The sequence below is a fragment of the Eulemur rufifrons genome, chromosome 2, assembly GCF_041146395.1.
Source record: "Eulemur rufifrons isolate Redbay chromosome 2, OSU_ERuf_1, whole genome shotgun sequence".
Taxonomy (NCBI): Eukaryota; Metazoa; Chordata; class Mammalia; order Primates; family Lemuridae; genus Eulemur; species Eulemur rufifrons.
The window spans coordinates 20047393-20064901 of NC_090984.1; the positions used below are offsets into that span (position 1 = coordinate 20047393).

Genomic DNA, 17509 nt, shown 5'->3' on the forward strand with positions numbered 1-17509 from the left:
CTGTCTATCACACTTGTCTGTGAGTGCCTTAATGGGGTGAAGGAATCCATAGCAGCCATGGACCAGAATCCAGTCTCTCTACGATTGTAGCAATCACTCATTCAAAGTTCTTGGAATCTGTGCATTCAGCTATGGATGTGTATTTAATGTTTTTGTTTTTTTTTTTCAAGTGCATTATTACGATGCAGGTATTGGATTTTGTTACACATTCCTAGCAGTTCTCATGGACTTAGAAATTGCCATAGTTGCATCAGTGGAAAATTTACCTAGTGGGCTCCTAGCTTTTATACTCAGGTCACACAGTTGAGTTAGTGGTGAGAAAGGAATTATTTGAAAAGTATATCCCTTGCAAATTACAGCTTTTAATTATAAGTTGATCAATAACATTAAGTAGGAAATATGACTGTCTCTTATAAATTCTATAAGCTCTATTTTTGTCCTTGGACAATGTGACTGGTTTTAGAACACCATGATGTTACCTTTTTAATTATACTGTGTTCTGTTGACAGTAAAGCAATTTGTATAGCATTCTTGCCTCGTGGAAAACATTCGGTTTTGGAAGAGCACATTCCCTGGTGCTTATTAAAATGCTGAGATGGGATCTTTCTGCTCTGGGGATTTCCAGTCTATGATCAGATAAACTCAAGATGAGTCCTGATGTTACTGGGGAAGAAGCAGAAAACAAAGAGAAGTGTTGCTTGGTTTCTGGGGAGGAAATGGTTTTTCCTAAAGGGAGCATCTCGGTGTTCTTCAGTTGGGAATCTCATAATGGAAAAGAGTTAAGAAATGGACTGGTCTACTGTCTTCCACTCAAGTAGGATTTCATTTAATGAAGAGCTGAGTACACTTTTTGGTGCAAAGGCCAATAGGAATGTAAAAATGTTTCTGGACGACATTTTTTTTTCTTGAAATATATTTAAACTTGGAAAAGCCATATGGGCAACTATGGATGTTTAAACATTTTTTTGTTCCCTTCACCAGGGTTTTTTTGGGGGGGTGGGGGAGGACTAAAAGTTTTCCAAGCTACGTAACTCATATGTCTTGTGGTGACTGATTATAATGCACATTTTAATACATTGTTGAATAAGACACTGGGAACTGGGATATTTGTCTTTTCTTGACTGACCTTATAAGCTACTTATTTGTGAAATGTGGTTTTTCTTATAGTATCCCTCAATTTAGTATTCTTTAAAATGAGATTTTTTTTTTTCAGTGTCAACAATCTTGAATCACAAAAGTTCACAGTCAGCTTACTGTGAAATACTTGATTTTCGTCAGTCTCTTTTTTGCTCCTTGGTAGCCATAGTAAGGGTTTTCATTTTATATAGAAAGTGATTTGCTTTCTGTTACCTTTGAAACAGAACCAGTTACAATTCACAGTTGCCGGCCAAGCACACCAGTCCCAGGACCTTTTCCTGTGGTCCAGGTCTCATCTGAGAACCCTAAAGCTCTCTATGGCCCGTTTTGATCTCAGTTTCCCCATAGAGAAGATGTAAGAGTTTCTTAAATTGGATCACACCAGGCTGGCCTTGGGTGTGGGTGTGGGATGAGACGGAGGCTATTCACTACTGACATAGGACAGGACCAGGAGATCAGTTCTGCATCAACACAAGCCTGTATTGTGATTTCTGCTTTCATATATAACATGTGCTCGTTGTAAGATGTTCAAACATATAGAAGGTAGAAACTCAGTGGTCAAAACTTTTGGTCATCTTATCCCTTTGCAATGACCACCATTAACAGTTTGGTGTGGATTCCCCCAGATTTTTGAATGCAGAAACTAAAATGTTCCTGTTTGCCAACAATACTGTATGTAGATGCATACTGTTTTGCGATTTGTTTTCTTGCACTTGGTAACATATCTTGGACCTCTTGGAGGCCCTTGAATGGCATACTTCTAGAGACCTTTTATTCAAACACAATGGGAGCTAGACGAGAGCAGCCCTGTAACCAGGGGAAGAAGGGAACTGATGATGTCTGGTGGGTAGGAAGTCGGCATGTGCTATGTCCTGTGATAGGCAATTTCACATTGCATATCCCTTTGCCATGACCCTTTGTGGTCAACTGTTCATAGATGGGGGGGCGGGGGACGTGGTACGTGGCATAAGGAGCAGAGCTGAGATTTGGCCCAGGTCAGTGTAGCTCAAGCTCTGAGCCTCTCCCCTTTTACTACTCTGATTGCAGGATGAAGTATTCTCTGGCCTCCCACCCTATTCTGCCCCATCCATGCAGCCTTCTTGCTGTTCCCCCTGCCCCAGGGCCTTAGCACTAGTGATTGCCTCTCCTGGAATGCTCTTCCCACAGATATCTTCATGGTTTGCTCCCTCACCTCCTTTAGGCTTTGCTCAAACACTGCTTTAAAACTACCCCCTCCCACAGGCATTCCTATCCCTCCTCCCCGTCTTGCTTTTATTCATAGCACCTCCTGGCGTACTATATTAATTAGTTGTTAGGTTTACTGTCCATCTCCCCCACGGAATGAACGCCATAGGACAGGCATTCTGTCTATTTGTTCACTCCCCTAAGCCTGGTGCTGTGAGAAAAGAACTGACAAATCACTGTGGCGTCCTTCAATCTTTCCAGCTTCCCACACTTGTTTTTGTTGCCCTTACCATTGCCTGTAGTGAGTGGTGAAACCTTTAAAATGCAAAGGCTTTGTGTGTTGTTTGGGGGAACAGTGAGGAAAGTGGAGAAGAATCAGGAGGGATCCATCTGTCTTACTCTTGAGCCTCCCAGGTTGAGTCGGCCTCTGTAAAGATGGAAAGAAAGTTGCCTGAAGGTTGGGGTGTCTGATGAGGCAGCAAAAGGCACCTGGGGAGACAGCCTGGGATAGAGAAGAGGCCCCTGGGTGGGTTCCCCTCTATTTGGGGTAATAATGTTTTTGAAGACTTCCTAAGGAGACTCTAGACTTCTTCCACCAACCACCAACTTTCCCAATGGCCTCAGTCCCTAGAAAGGAAAAGGAATCTATGGTCACTCACAGTGGCTTTTCACACACACACCACCTGCATTGCATTTTTGAAACATTAAATACCTCTTGGTGTTGTCCCTGTTTAAGCCAAGGTCTGAAAGTTCGTTGCCAAAACACTTACCTAGTGTGTTCACAGTCACAAAGGAAGCATCACAGCCCAAGGTTCCTTTGGCCCAAGCAGTCCCAGACTCTATACATACATCCTTCCTACGTCTGTTGTTCCCAACAGTTCTTGGGCCGCAGCAACAGCATAGGCACTTTGGGGGCTGATTCAACCTTAGAACAGTTTAGAATGGACTACACAGAGATGCTGAAGGGAGTTAATGGTTACAGGAAGAAGCCTTGGAGAAACTGCTCCTCAGCCGGAGGCCACTTCCACCGCTGCCATGCCGTTGCTGGCACTGCAGCTGCCTCCTCCTCCTCCTCCTCCTCCTCCTCCTCCTCCTCCTCCTCCTCCTCCTCCTCCTCCTCCTCCTCCTCCTCCTCCTCCTGGGGGGCTCTAATTGCTGCCCTAGGCAGTCTGAATTATCTGCCAAGAGAGGATTTCCCCTTCAAGAAACACAGACTCCCTAAAACTGCTTTTGATTTGTAATATTATATTGTAGAAACTGCTCAGTAGCTATGACAGAGGCTGATAACTCCAGGTCTCACAGCTTATTAAAACAAAGAATTTTAATAAGTATTTTTGCCCTTTGCAGCCCAGGGTTTTGGAAGTCCAGGCAGCTGTTCTGCGGATTTCAGTGTCAAGCCGTAATGCATGCAGTGCTTTCGGCTGCTCTCCCTTGGCTCAATATGAGTCCAAAGAGAGTTATTTCATCTATGATACCCTTACACTATCCCACCCCAGTTACAGAATTGACATTATGTCCAGCCACTACAATGTATATGGTTAAATAACCTTCCCCTATAACGATATCCTTTGAAATAGTTAAATCTTTGCATTTTACCTGAATTTGATGCAATGTTTTTGAAAAACAATTTCTATGACACTTGCTAATTCTCCTTTAACCAGGACTACTAAAATTTGTTAGTTTTGCCCATCAAAACAAAAGAATGCGGAGAAACATATTGCAATTCCCCAAATAAAGAAAAGCTTCCATTGTTTGGGGACAGAGTCTCAAATGAAAAGCTTGAAAATTTCTCTCTCATCTTTCCCCTTCTTTTCACTGTCAGTTTCTACCCAGGGCTCTATCTGCCATCACTCCCCTTCTTGATACCCTACAAGGAGCTCCTGTCCCCTCCCCCATCCTGAAACAGAACTCTTAAAGGTCACTGGTGATTGCCTAATCACAAACCCAGTGGGCGTTTCTCAGATTTCTTCCTGATGGCTCAGCAACATCTGACCCCATTGACTTCCTTGACTCCTTGAAATGCTCTCAGTTGGCAGCTCCTTCCTCATGGTGTCTGTATCTGTCTGGCCTCTCCTCTGCTCTGATCCTTCCTGTTCTATTAAGAGGCAGTACAGCAAAGTGGCTAAGAGTATGGGCTCTGCCCATGATGTGAATCCTGCTCTAGCACTCGCTAACTATGTAACTGTGAGTAAGTGATTTGATGCCTCAGTTTCCTCATCAGTAAAATGGGGAGAAGAAGAGTAGCAACGTCATAGGGTTGTTGGGAAGAGGATTAAATGAGTGTGTCTAGTAAAGAGTAAGCACTCAACAACTGTCACCTTTTACCATTATAACTTCCTGTTTAGATACTTTCAGAGGCTCCCTTGTATCTTTAGGATAAAACTCTTAACTCCTAACTGCTCGCTCTGGCAATCAAGACCTCTATGATTGAGCTCCCTTTTAGTTCACTTACTGCCCTGGCCCTTCCCAGTGTGGGCCCACTTCTGAGCCTTCATCCACGCAGTCCCCGCTCAGCCACCTTCACCCCTTCCTGCTCTGCCCCTCCTTACCTGGCCAGGTGGCAAAGAGTGCCGAGGGCTGCCCCTGTCCAGGAGGCACCAAGCGCAGACTGCTGTGTAAGAGGCCTCCCTTGGGCACGGAGCCTCTCTCTCTCAGACAGCGTATAAATTACTTAAGGACACCAGCTGTGATTTATACTTCCAAAAAATATCTTCCTCAGCATTTAGCACTGTACTTTACACATAGTGGGAATTTAGCTCCTATCTTTTAACTGCCAAAACATCATAGTTTTACTTGGTCCTTCCAAAATCCTTTTTCCTCCTAAATTAAAACCTGTATTGATCAGTCCTGGAACGTATGTAAGCTCGATATGGGAAAATTGAGTCAACACCACGAGGAGAGTTAACCACCTCATAACCTTTTTGGAATGAGGAGGGATATACAGAAATAATTCAAATAATGGGAGTACAGGGAATAATTTAATGCTTTAAAAAGTTGCTTGAAATCCTACCAACCTTTGAAGCTGTTAGGATTTTTTTTTAAGTGTTTGGAACTTTTTTTCCTATCCTCATACTGTCTATCCTCAAAGTAAAATGAGCTCTGAGGGTGTGAGTAGCGAATCTGTCAACCCTTCAGACCTTGTCGCGGACGTGCTCCTGAGCCACTGTGTTCTAGCCCTGCTCACGCTCTCCTTACCGCCTGGGTGAAAAGGACATTGAAGTTGAATGAAAATCAGAGAAGGGGTTGCCTACTTTTTTTTTTTTTAATGTTAACCCCATTACTGGCCTTCTGGGTTGGCATGACAAAGATGGCCCATATTTTCATGAGCATCTGCTATGCCCTAAGGTCATGAAAAGTCCTAGAGTTGTGCCGTCAATATAACAACTTCCCGCTCTCAAACCCCAGAAGCCATTAAGGACCATGTTCTTTGCATCTTGAGATTCTATAGCAGAGTTTCTCAACCTCAGCACTGTTGACAGTAGGTAATTCTTTGTTGTAGGGCTGTCCTGTGCATGGTAGGATGTTTAGCAGCGTCCCTGGCCACTACCCACTGCATGCCAACAGCACCACCACTCCCCACCACACACACTTGTGACAACCAAAAATGTCTCCAGAAACTGCCAATTATGGATTATATCATAGATAAGGAGATATAAACAAAGTAGTAACAGAAATTCAGACTCTTACTCCTAAAGGTCTCCGGTCCAGCCACAACAACATGCTGGGACTGTATCATCCTTGGGGTGTATATATATATTTCTTTGGCATTGTATTAAGTGCTCAAAACACTTTTAGATCTTTGACAATAAGTGCATTAAACCAAAAACAATTAAAATTTTTCGAGAAATCTTAGTTGATTATGGTTGGAGGAAATGATATTTGACCTATGGTGGACCAGCTCTCCCACTAGAGTTTGCTTCTGACCATAAAGCCACTCAGGGATAAAGTAGGAATGACAAGGTACTTTGTGCTTTGGTGAAAGGCCACAATTGCTCCCAGTCTTCATGGCTGTTAGAAAATTTAGCTGTAGACTTGTGATTTAAAACCCACCTCCAATTGACAGTCACCATTATGTTCTTTCTAAATGCAGTAGCAGAAATTGCATGCCATACCCCGAGACTAAAAGTGACAGTTTAATATATGCTTTCTGAAAGACTTTAAAGCTCCAACCTTGGGAGAGACCTGCTTTGGCCAAAGATGACCTTTGGCTTATTAATTGCTTTAGGGAAGAGAAAGTGTACACAGAAGATCCCCAAGATGCTGTTTACCAATAGTCTAGAAATAAGTCTTGTGCAGTTTCTTGAGTCAAGGAGGCAAGGTAGAATTACGAATTCCACAGACAGTTGTGAGCACCTTCAATGTTCCATACTTGTGCTAACAAGTGGAAGGAACTCCAAAGATCATGTCCAGTGCTATGGACTGAATTGTATCCCCCTACAAATATATGTATGTTGAAGCCCTAACCCCTAATGTCTCCAGTATATCTGGAGATAGGGTCTTTATGAGATAATTAGGGTTAAATGAGCTCTCTCTCTTCCCCCCTCTCCCATGTGAGGACACAGGGAGGAGGTGGCCATCTGCAAGCCAGAAAGAGAAACCTTACCAGAACTTGACCATGCTGGCATCCTGATCTAGGACTTCCAGCCTCCAGAGCTGTGAGAAAATAAATTTCTGTTGCTGAAGCCACCCAATCTATAATATTTTGTTATGGCAGGCTCAGCTAATTAATACATCCAGCATCCTCATTGTACACATGGAGAAACTAGACCCCGAGAGGTGGACAACTTGCCAGAGGTCAAGCTACTGGCCAGCGTCAGACCGGAACATAGGACCTGTGCTCCCTGACTCCCACTCCAGCGTGCTTCCCCCTTTGCACACTTCCTTGGGTTGTACGGCGCGCTTACTTATCATCTCCAGGACCTGCGGCACATCACTGCTGTGAGCATCAGGGTCCCTGTACTTGCCCTGTCTATCTCAGGATTGTTGTGAGATCAGTGACACAGTAGAAAAAAAAAAAAAGTTTGAGTTTCCAAACTATAAGATATTTTACAAATATATCACACACAACTCAGATTTGGCCTAGTTAGCAGGCATCTATCTGCCTCTGAAAATTGTAAGTCAGCCATCTAGTCAAGTAGGTAGCTCTGTGAGGTAGCACTAGGCTAGATGGGCTGGGGGGTGGGGGGGAGGATTGGTCCTTGGCCTTAGGGAATGAGTCAGAGGACAGAGAAGGCAGGAGGGAGTAGGGGACCTGGTTCAGTGATGTACCATCTCAAGTAAAATAATTGTTCTTTTCTGTTGAGGTGTAAAAGCTATGAGTGATGTGAGTTTGCATAGCAAGAGGAATGTTCCTCTTAGAAGGACAAAATGTCAGAGCTGGAGGAGACCTTGAGAGCCTTCGTACCAGCCAGAGTCTTTGGTGGGAAGCAACAGAATCCTCCCCTGATGAACTTAAGCCGTTATGACAGTTTATAAACTACAAAATGTTGTATACATGTAAATACCATTCTCAACTTTTATTGAGTTTATTGAAAACTATATCAAGGAGGAATATGTTTATCTGAAAGTAAGAAAATCTGAAAAACATTGGCTTAAGTAGGTAGATAACTTATTTTCAATGTGTAATAAGTCCTGAGGCAATAGTCCAGGGCTTGTCCTGCTGCTCAGGGATGCCATCAGAGGCTGAGGGTCTATCTAGCATTTTGTTCATGGTCATGGATGGCTGCTTCGCCTCCAGGCACTTCATCCATATTCCAGCTAGGAAGAAGGAGAGGAGATGAAGGGGAAGCATGAAAGCCGTTGCCTCACTAGGTTTTGCCTTCGCATGGAGGAAGGAACGTATTTATTTTATTAATCAGAACTGTATCACTTGACTATTTTTTTTTTTTTTTTTGGAGACAGAGTCTCACTCTGTTGCCTGGGCTAGAGTGCCGTGGCATCAGCCTAGCTCATAGCAACCTCAAACTCCTGGGCTCAAGCAATCCTCCTGCCTCAGCCTCCCAAGTAGCTGAGACCACAGGCATGCGCCACCATGCCCAGCTAATTTTTCTATATATACTTTTAGCTGTCCATATAATTTCTTTCTATTTTTAGTAGAGATGGGGTCTCGCTCTTGCTCAGGCTGGTCTCGAACTCCTGACTTCGAGCGATCCGCCCACCTCGGCCTTCCAGAGTGCTAGGATTACAGGCGTGAGCCACTGCGCCTGTTGACTTGACTACTTTTTAATGTTAAGGAGTCTGGGAATTTGAGTATTTTGCTTTCTGACCTCTAGAGTAGAGGGAGACAAGGAAAAAAGGGATCGAAATGGGGTTTGTGAGTCAAGCTAACATATTTATGACAGAAGAACATGGCATTTCTGTAAACTCATAAGATGTTACAGAGCCATCTCAGAAAGTAAGGGTGGCCAGGCACAGCTAGAGAGCCCTGGGTGCTGGGCACTACTGTACTATTCTGGGCTGACCCCTCCCAGTCAATGTTCACTGCTGTACCCCCTGGACTTCTCATTCCACTGAAGCTAGGCTTTTGCATTCTTATCAAGGATGCAAAGTCCTTGGCTGAGCCCAGGTCACATTTCCATGCTATAGCTACATGGCAGAGGTAGGGAGAGAGACTATATGCCCTAACCCCTTGGGTTTCCACAATGGGGGAGTGGGGACCTTGCCAGCCACCTATCTATCTTGGGATTCCTCCAAATAGGGAGGCTACTCTAATGCAAGACAGCCAAAATTAAACAAATATTTATCATCCCCCTATTTTCCAGATGGGAGCCTGGGGCCTAGAAAGGAGAACATGCTTAGTCAGTGCCACTCAGTATGTGAAGGGCAGAGCCAGGATTTTGCCCTCTCCTGATGCACCCGGTCTGGTTGGTCCCAGGGAAGCAGCTACTTTCAGAATTCTTGACATTCCATGCAGCAAGGGGGTTTGTCTTTGGAGGCAGCCCCTCCTTTTCCCAGAAGTTTGTAGATAGGTCCCTTTTCCCCCAAGGATCTTCCCAGCAGCTACTTCCTCTTTGTGTAGTTTCAATGCTTTCCAAAAGCAAGAAGTGCCTCCTTCCTGCAAAGGACATTCAGGATTCCTGTTGATGTTAAAGCGGATTTTTTGAGAAGATGCTATGTGGATGGTGTTCCCACCTTCTGAAGAGACACAGCTAGGCACAACCCCTCAAGACTTATAAAAAGGTTGATAAGCTGTTCTGGCTGCCATTACTCTCCTACAGCCGTGTGAAGAAAAGACTAGACATTTAAGGAAAGCTGAGTCACTGGGCCGAGTGTGAGGGAGAGTATGATGGTTTGTCCCTACCTCTCCCAGTAGGGGTGGAGAGAGGGTTGTTTCCTCCCAGCCAAGAGAGAATGCTCCAAGAGTACCCCTCAGTTTGGTGCTCCTGCCTCAGACCCTGTGGAGATGCCCATAAGGCCTCTTGAGAAGCCACAGCTGCATCCCATGGAGTGTTCATCATTGGGACACTTGCAACCCAGACACTGCTGTCAGCCCAGGGAGGTCTGCAGTCAAGGGTGAAGACTTTTGCCCCTGTACCCTACTCTTTGGCCACCCACCCCAGGCCCACCACTGACCTTGGAAAGCGAGAAGCAGTGGAGGGCAGGGAGGAGGAGAGAAAAAGCAGACTCCATCCCCTTCTCCACTGCAAGACCTCCATCTGTGGTCAGTCTAAGCCAGGATGAAGGGAGGAGCTTTGAACTGGGTGTGAGGTTGAAGATGATTTAGACGAGTTGCGATTTTTTTAACATCGAAAATTAGCCTTAATTGGGTGGTTCTCGAAATTGTGAGTAACCAGAAAGCTATGAAGTCTGACAAAGTTGTCATCAAGAGGAGAGACGAGAGAGCCAGCAGGACCAGTCTGAAGACAAAGATTGGAGACAAATAAGGGTTATTTCTAGTTGTAACCACATTCAAACTGTTGCTAGTTACTCTCCTTTTCCAAAGATGACCTTCCAAGTTTTGAAAAGAAGCACTGAGACTAGGGCATCAAGATTTCCGGAGTCTGGGCCCAGCTCTTCCACAAACTAGGAGTGTAACTTTGTACAAGTCACCTTACTTTTCCTCTCCTGTCCAATGATGGGATTGGGCTTTATAGGTTAGGTATCCTGGAACGATTTCTCTATTTCTCTGCACCGTGCAGTGCCTCAAAACAGCAGGACAAAATAATTCGCACAGTGAGCTGGCTTTACAAATTGTACTTCAGTTATATTTGTTGGAAGAGTCAAGCATAGATGAATGGCATTTGGCAGGAGAAAACCTTAGTATATCTGAAACCCTTAATTATACACTGTAGGCAGCTTTATAGCTTGGTCTGTGTCAAAAGATACCTCATCATCAAATGGCACATTGTACAGATATTCAGAATTTTGCAACAGCTTGTTCATCTGTGGCATGATTGGCCTGTGTTGGACAGGTAACATCCACATTTTCAACTAAGTCTGTATTTGAAAACCTGAACATTTCTATATTTAAAGGCCTCTTGTGTCCCTATAGAGATGAGTCCATTGAAATTGCCCACACTCGATAATGGTGAGGCCTATAGCTGGTGGCACATGTTTTATTTCCAGGTTTTATTTGTAGTCAAATACTATTGCCACACTAGGTGTAAGATTTATATACCCATAGCTTTTTACATGTTTTTATTGTGTAGGTAATACATAAAAATCACATATAAATTACATAATTTACATAATATATGAATTAGAAATACTTTTTTATAATCAGAAAAAAATCATCTATAATCCTACCTATAATTATTATTCACCTTTTGTGCCTGTCCTTTCAGATTTGTTCTGTATATATACATACCTGTATATGAGTGATTTTTTTCTTTGTTATTTTTAATTGTGGTAAAATATAGGTAACATAAAGTTTACCATTTTAGCCATTTTTAAGTGTATAGTTCAGTGGTATTAAGTACATTCACATTGTTGTACAACCATCACCAACATCTATGTCCAGAGTTCTTTTCATCTTGCAAAACAAAAACTATACGTGTTAAACACAAAAACTCTACTTCTTTACAGCTTTGCACTCCCCCTTCCACACTTTACGTTACTGGTGTCTCAGATTACATTTTTATGTTATATTTTATAATATGTTTTAATGTATTGTGTGTTTAGTTTAATAACTTGTTGAGGACAGCAAGGAGGTCTATATGAGAATGCTGAGATTAAGGGAATAGGAAATAAAACTGGAAAGGGAGATTTTAGGGCCTTGTAGACCACGGTGAGGATTTGGATTTCATAAAGTTTACCAGGACACCTGTGGCGTGTTGAGGGCAGGGAAGTGACATGACTGAGTTTGTTTTAGAAGCGTCACTTAGCTGCTATATGGGGAAACACTACAGGGGCTAGGGGAGGAGACAGGAAGACACTTGGGAGGCTGTTTCAGTAATCCAGGTGACAGGTAGGGTGGCTTGGACCAGGGTGCTGTCAGTGGAAATGGGGACAGGTGGCTGGATTCTGGATATATTTTGAAGGTAAAGCTGATAGTATTTGCTGATGGATTAGATGTGGGGTGGGAGAGAAAGACAGAAGTCAAGATTAACTTCAAGGCTTTTGGCCTGAACTAGAAGGATGAAATTACCGTTTATTTAATGGGCAGAGATGGAGGAGAAACAGATTTTAAGTGGGAGATAATAAAGAGTTCTGTTTCAATCGTGTTACATTTTAAGTCTATGAGACATCTAATTGAAGGTATCAAGTAGGCAGTTGAATATGCAGGTCTGGAGTTCAGGGGAGAAGATACGGCTGGCATATGTGGATGTCATTCTAAGCCATGAGATTGAGTGAGCTCACCTAGGCCCTGGAAGAGAAGACAGATGGAGAAGAGAAGAGGTCTGAGTAATGAGCCCTGGGATGTGTCCACCTTTAGAGGTCAACAGGAAGAGGAGGACACAGAGAAGGAAACTGAGAAGGAACATTCAGTGAAGGGAGAGGAAGACCAGATGGTGTGGTCCTGACAGCCAAGCGAATGAAGAATAAAGTGTTTCAGGAAGGAGGAGCGAGTGATTGGTATTGTCTAGTGTGACTAAGAGGATGAGCGTTGGCAACATGAAGGTCATGGCTTATGGCTGAGATGAAGGTTTAGACATCAGGGTCTGTGTCTCCTTGATGGTATGACTAGTTGGGGACTCTTCAATCAGGTCATTCTCCTTCATTTTACTGCTTCATTAATTCAGCTGACATTTATCAAATACTTGCTGTGTGCTTCACACTCTTCTAGGAACAGAGGGTGACCAAAATGAATCACACCACAGCCCTTGCCCTCTAAACAGGTTAGGAGTCCCAGACTTAGGTATATAGGATCTGAGTCTCATGATTCTTAGGGCTCTTTTCTCATATATTCACATATACTTTTATTTATTTATTTATTTATTTAGAGACAGAGTCTTACTCTGTTGCCCGGGCTAGAGTGCCAAGGCATTAGCCTAGCTCACAGCAACCTCAAACTCCTGGGCTCAAGTGATCCTTCTGCCTCAGCCTCCCAAGTAGCTGGGACTACAGGCATGCGCCACCATGCCCGGCTCATTTTTTCTATATATATTTTTAGTTGTCCAGCTAATTTCTTTCTATTTTTAGTAGAGATGGGGTCTCGTTCTTGCTCAGGCTGGTTTTGAACTCCTGAGCTCAAATGATCCACCCGCCTCGGCCTCCCAGAGTGCTAAGATTACAGGCGTGAGCCACCACGCCCGGCCACACATATACTTTTAAATTGGGGCTATATTTTGTCTACACAGATTCTTCACCAAACCCTGTCATTGAGGAGAAAGCAGCTCTTCAAGCCTTCTAACTTTGCTTCCTGAATATCTATCCCTTATTTCTTGATAGCAAATCACCCCTCCTGTTTCTCATCTTACTAGTTACCAGTTATGTAAGAAAACTTTCCCTTATAGCTGAATGTTAAACATCTCATCCCCTGGGAGAGAGTCATCTAATTTTCTGAATCAGTTGACCCCAGATGAATACAGTCTCTCCTCTTGGACCCTCCAAGCAAATATGTGATTTTTTTCCTGCCACAGGATAAAGAACAGTTTTGGTGTGGTGTGGACTCTGATCTGTGCTTTGGCAATCACTAGCTCCCCTTACATTTGTCAGCCAACAATTATTTAACAAAATTTCAACAATATACTGTTTATATACGTTGATTCTTATTTGAGAAAGAAAATCCCACTCAGGAAGAATTTACCAAGTCCCAGGAGAAATGGTACCCACAGGCAGGGCAAGAAGACCTCAAAGGAAAGCAAGATCATGAGAAGGTATGGAACGTAAGGAACTGTCATGGAGAGTTCCTGGGAAGACAGGGCATTAGGTGAGCCTCACAAGGTAAAGAGGATCTGAACAGGTAGGGCAAAAGATAATCATAGGAGATTATGTGATGGCGTATTTCTAGATGATGCTGATTGTGATTACAATTTATACTGACAGGCTGACCTGAAGAGATGGATTCATTGTCAGAGGCAATTCGCATTGAACCATACATGCATGAAACCCAATCTTGTGTTGAGGGCCTGTGGTATAAAAATTCTGAATTACCTTTAAGAGGGACGATCGTAGTGTGTAGTAGCAGTGAGGTGCCTTAGAATTTGGAAATAAGATCGCCTTGATTTATCTGTTTTCATTCATGTGTGAGGCACTGAAGACATATCAAGACAGATAATGTCCTAGTCCTTAAAATCCACAAATGGTGGTGTGGTGAGCCAACAGATGGTCCTGTACAAGGTATCCTCATCAAACTGTGGGAACCTGTGAGTGTTGCCTTTTCTGGAAGAGTCTTTGCAGATGTGACTAAATTAAGGATCTTGAGATAAGGTAATTCTGGATTATCAGATGAGCGTAAATACCATCACAAGTATCCTTATAGGAGAGAGGCAGAGGAAGATAAGACACAGAAGAGGAGGAGGTGGCAATGTGACCATGGAGACAGAGATTGGAATGATGTGACCACAAGTCAAGGGATGCCTGGAGCGGCCAGAAGCATGGAAGAACTGAGGAGTGGATTGTCCGCTAGAGTCCTGCTGACCCCTTGATTTTGAACCTCTGGCTTCCAGAACTGAGAGACAAAAAGTTTTAGTTGTTTTAAGGCACCCAATTTTTAGTGATTTGTTATAGCAGCCACAGGAAACTAATATAGTTGGTGTTAGTTCTTATGGGAATAAATGACTTGTAAATGTACATTTGAAAAACCCAATATTTTAGTCAAGTTGACCTTCTCTATAATCTTCAGGAGACAAATCGAGAACATAACTGTAATTTAGTATCACTTATTTAACACCTTGTTTAGAGTAAAGACGTGGGTGGAAGCAGGGCCGTCGGCCCCAGAACATAGAGAAGTATGAACTTGCAGCAAATGCTGCAGACTGTGTCAGGCCTAAACATTGTGCTTCTGGGGACACAAGCTTTGTTGAGGTAGTGGGAGGGTCACTGGGCTTCTCTGTGGCCTGGATGGAGTCCACTCAAAGTGCCCTATGCCTTGTTTTGATTCTATGCAACTTACACCTGCCAATCAGCTTCCAGGTGTCCTGCCTCTGGACCCCTGGTAGCGAATATGAGCATTTTGGATACTGGAAGAAAAGCTTTCTCTCTTTCTCACACACATACAGATGAATAAATTTGCAGCCTGATTTTTATTTCTTGTGAGTTTGATTAGCATGTCTTAGCTAATCATGCTAAGTTTGACTCAACCTTGATACTGGCAAAACTACAGGCCACACCCTGACGCTTAGTAAATTTTCCAAGCTTAAAGCCGCATAACAAAGCTTTTTGATACACAGCCTTTGGGTCTTCCAGATACTATCTAATGTCACCATTGATCCCTCTGTGCTACCCCAGGAGACATCACACTTCTCCCTCAAGTCAAAATCTGGGCAATTTATTCAGCAATTTTTTTCTTGGCATTTTCAGATGGGGGTGAACTGAGGAACTGCCAGGGGCTGGAGAGGTCCTCAACGTGCCCCTTTAGGAAAAACAGCCTCAGCTCCTGTATTAGTTTCCTGTGGCTGCTCTAACGAAGTACTACCACAAACAGGGTGGCTTAAAACAACAGAAATTTATTTATTTATTTACTTATTTATTTTTTGAGACAGAGTCTCACTTTGTTGCCTGGGCTAGAGTGCCGTGGCATCAGCCTAGCTCACAGCAACCTCAAACTCTTGGGCTCAAGCGATCCTCCTGCCTCAGCCTCTCGAGTAGCTGGGACTACAGGCATGCGCCACCATGCCCGGCTAATTTTTCTATATATATTTTTAGATGTCCATATAATTTCTTTCTATTTTTAGTAGAGACGGGGTCTCGCTCTTGCTCAGGCTGATCTTGAACTCTTGAGCTCAAATGATCCACCCGCCTCGGCCTCCCAGGGTGCTACGATTACAGGCATGAGCCACCTTGCCTGGCCAACAACAGAAATTTAATTGCAAAGATGTGGAATCAAGCCGAGTGCCCATCAATTCATGAGTGGATTAACGAAAGTGGTATATGTATACTATGGAATACTATGCAGCCACGAAGAAGGGTGAATTCAGGCATTTTGCAACAATTTGGATGAAACTGGAGACCATTATCCTATGTGAAGTAGCTAAAGAATGGAAAAACAAACACCACACGTACTCACTATTAAATTGGAACTAACTGATGAGCACACAAGTGCACAGAGGGGAGTAAAACTCAGCGGAAATCAAGCAGGGGGAGGAGGGGAGGAGGAGGTGGGCGAAAACCTACCCGATGGGTACAATAAACACTATCTGGGTGATGGGCACACTTATAACCCTGACTCAAGCATAACAGAATTGATAGAGACATGTGACCGAAAACATTTGTAACCTCGTAATATTTTGAAATTAAAAAAAAACTGTCAATATAAAAAAAAAGTAAAAACAAACAACAGAAATGTATTCGCTCACAGTTCTGGAGGATAGAGTCCAAAACTCAAGGTGTCAGCAGGGCTACACTCTCTCCAAAGGCTCTGGAGGAAAATCCTTCCTTGCCTTTTTCAACAAAGCCAAGCATTCCTTGGCTTGTGGCAGCATAAATCCAGTCTCTGCCTGTCTTCACATGGCCTTCCTGTCTATGTCTTCTCTCCTGTTTCTTAAAAGGACACTTGTCATTGGATTTAGGGCCCACCCTAATCTAGCACGACCTTATCTTAACTGCCTCTGCAAAGATGCTATTTCTAAATACAGTCACATTCTGAGGTTCTGGGTGGATATGAATTTTGGAGGGACCTAATTCAACCCACTACAGGTTCTAAGGTTGGAAAAGATGCCAATACTGGAGTGAATCTTGGATTATGCTAAATAAATATGAGGTCAACTATAGCACAGACCAGATAGTTCTCAATCTGTAAGTGCAAGAGCCAGAAGATAGCATAAAGAAGGTTGGTGATAATTGATAGGCCACCCTATCTGTGTTAGCAGTGACACACAATGATGTCTCCTTTTAAGATCCCTAAAGGCACCATTCCAAACTGGGAACAACTACCTGCCCATAGAGCTTTCCTGCCCTCCTCTAACTGAGATTACTCCAGCAGTACTGCTCTCTACAGGTGGAGCTAGTTCCCACATCAGCTGCTCTTCTTTGCTGTTGTGGCCACCCGTCTCCTGGCCCAGGGCATTCACAGCTTTGTAACTCTCCCATGGACTCTCTAGGGATTATTCCAAAGGCTCATTTTTCTACTGGAATAGGTGTCTCTTCTAAGGGCTGCCTCATCCATAGTCACTCAGTTACTGCCCACGTTATTGCCATCTTGGCATTTGTGCACTGAGCTCAGAAGGTCCCTGGAAGGCAGGTCTCCATGTTACTCTTCTGCCATGCCATTGAGTACGGACAAATCATTGACCTCATCTTTAGTTAGCTTCACCTGTGACACACTCTAGTGTATTGGTTTCTTTCTGCTTCTCCCCTTTCCAATAAGACTATGTATTCTATGCCGAAGTATTTAACTTCTGTGTTCCTAAACTGCCTTCTTATTTCTCAGTTCACTCACACAGAACCCTGGGGGTCACATTACACAAGTTAAACCCACCCTCTGGGCAAAAACTGCCTCGACCACCTCGCATTGTGCCTAGGCTCACTAAAGATGACATTCCAGCCATATTGGAGCAAAACCTCTAAAACCAGTGAGAGGGGAACCAAATGACTAGGCTCCCAGGTAGCCATGACTCTTTGTGGTAGAGTCAGATAGACTTCAGTT

At 43.6% G+C, this 17509-nt stretch overlaps 1 long non-coding RNA gene across 2 annotated transcripts in view; it reads right to left on the bottom strand.

Moving 5' to 3' along the window:
• Positions 1-1627: 1627 nt before the first annotated feature.
• Positions 1628-17509, bottom strand: part of LOC138374297 (uncharacterized) — a 65399-nt gene continuing 49517 nt past the window's right edge. Inside the window, exon 5 of one of the 2 annotated variants that reach the window (XR_011231374.1) lies at positions 1628-2749. This is a non-coding gene — a long non-coding RNA (uncharacterized lncRNA). Of the gene's footprint in view, positions 2950-17509 lie in introns of both variants that reach the window. The other variant, XR_011231372.1, reaches the window with a different exon arrangement.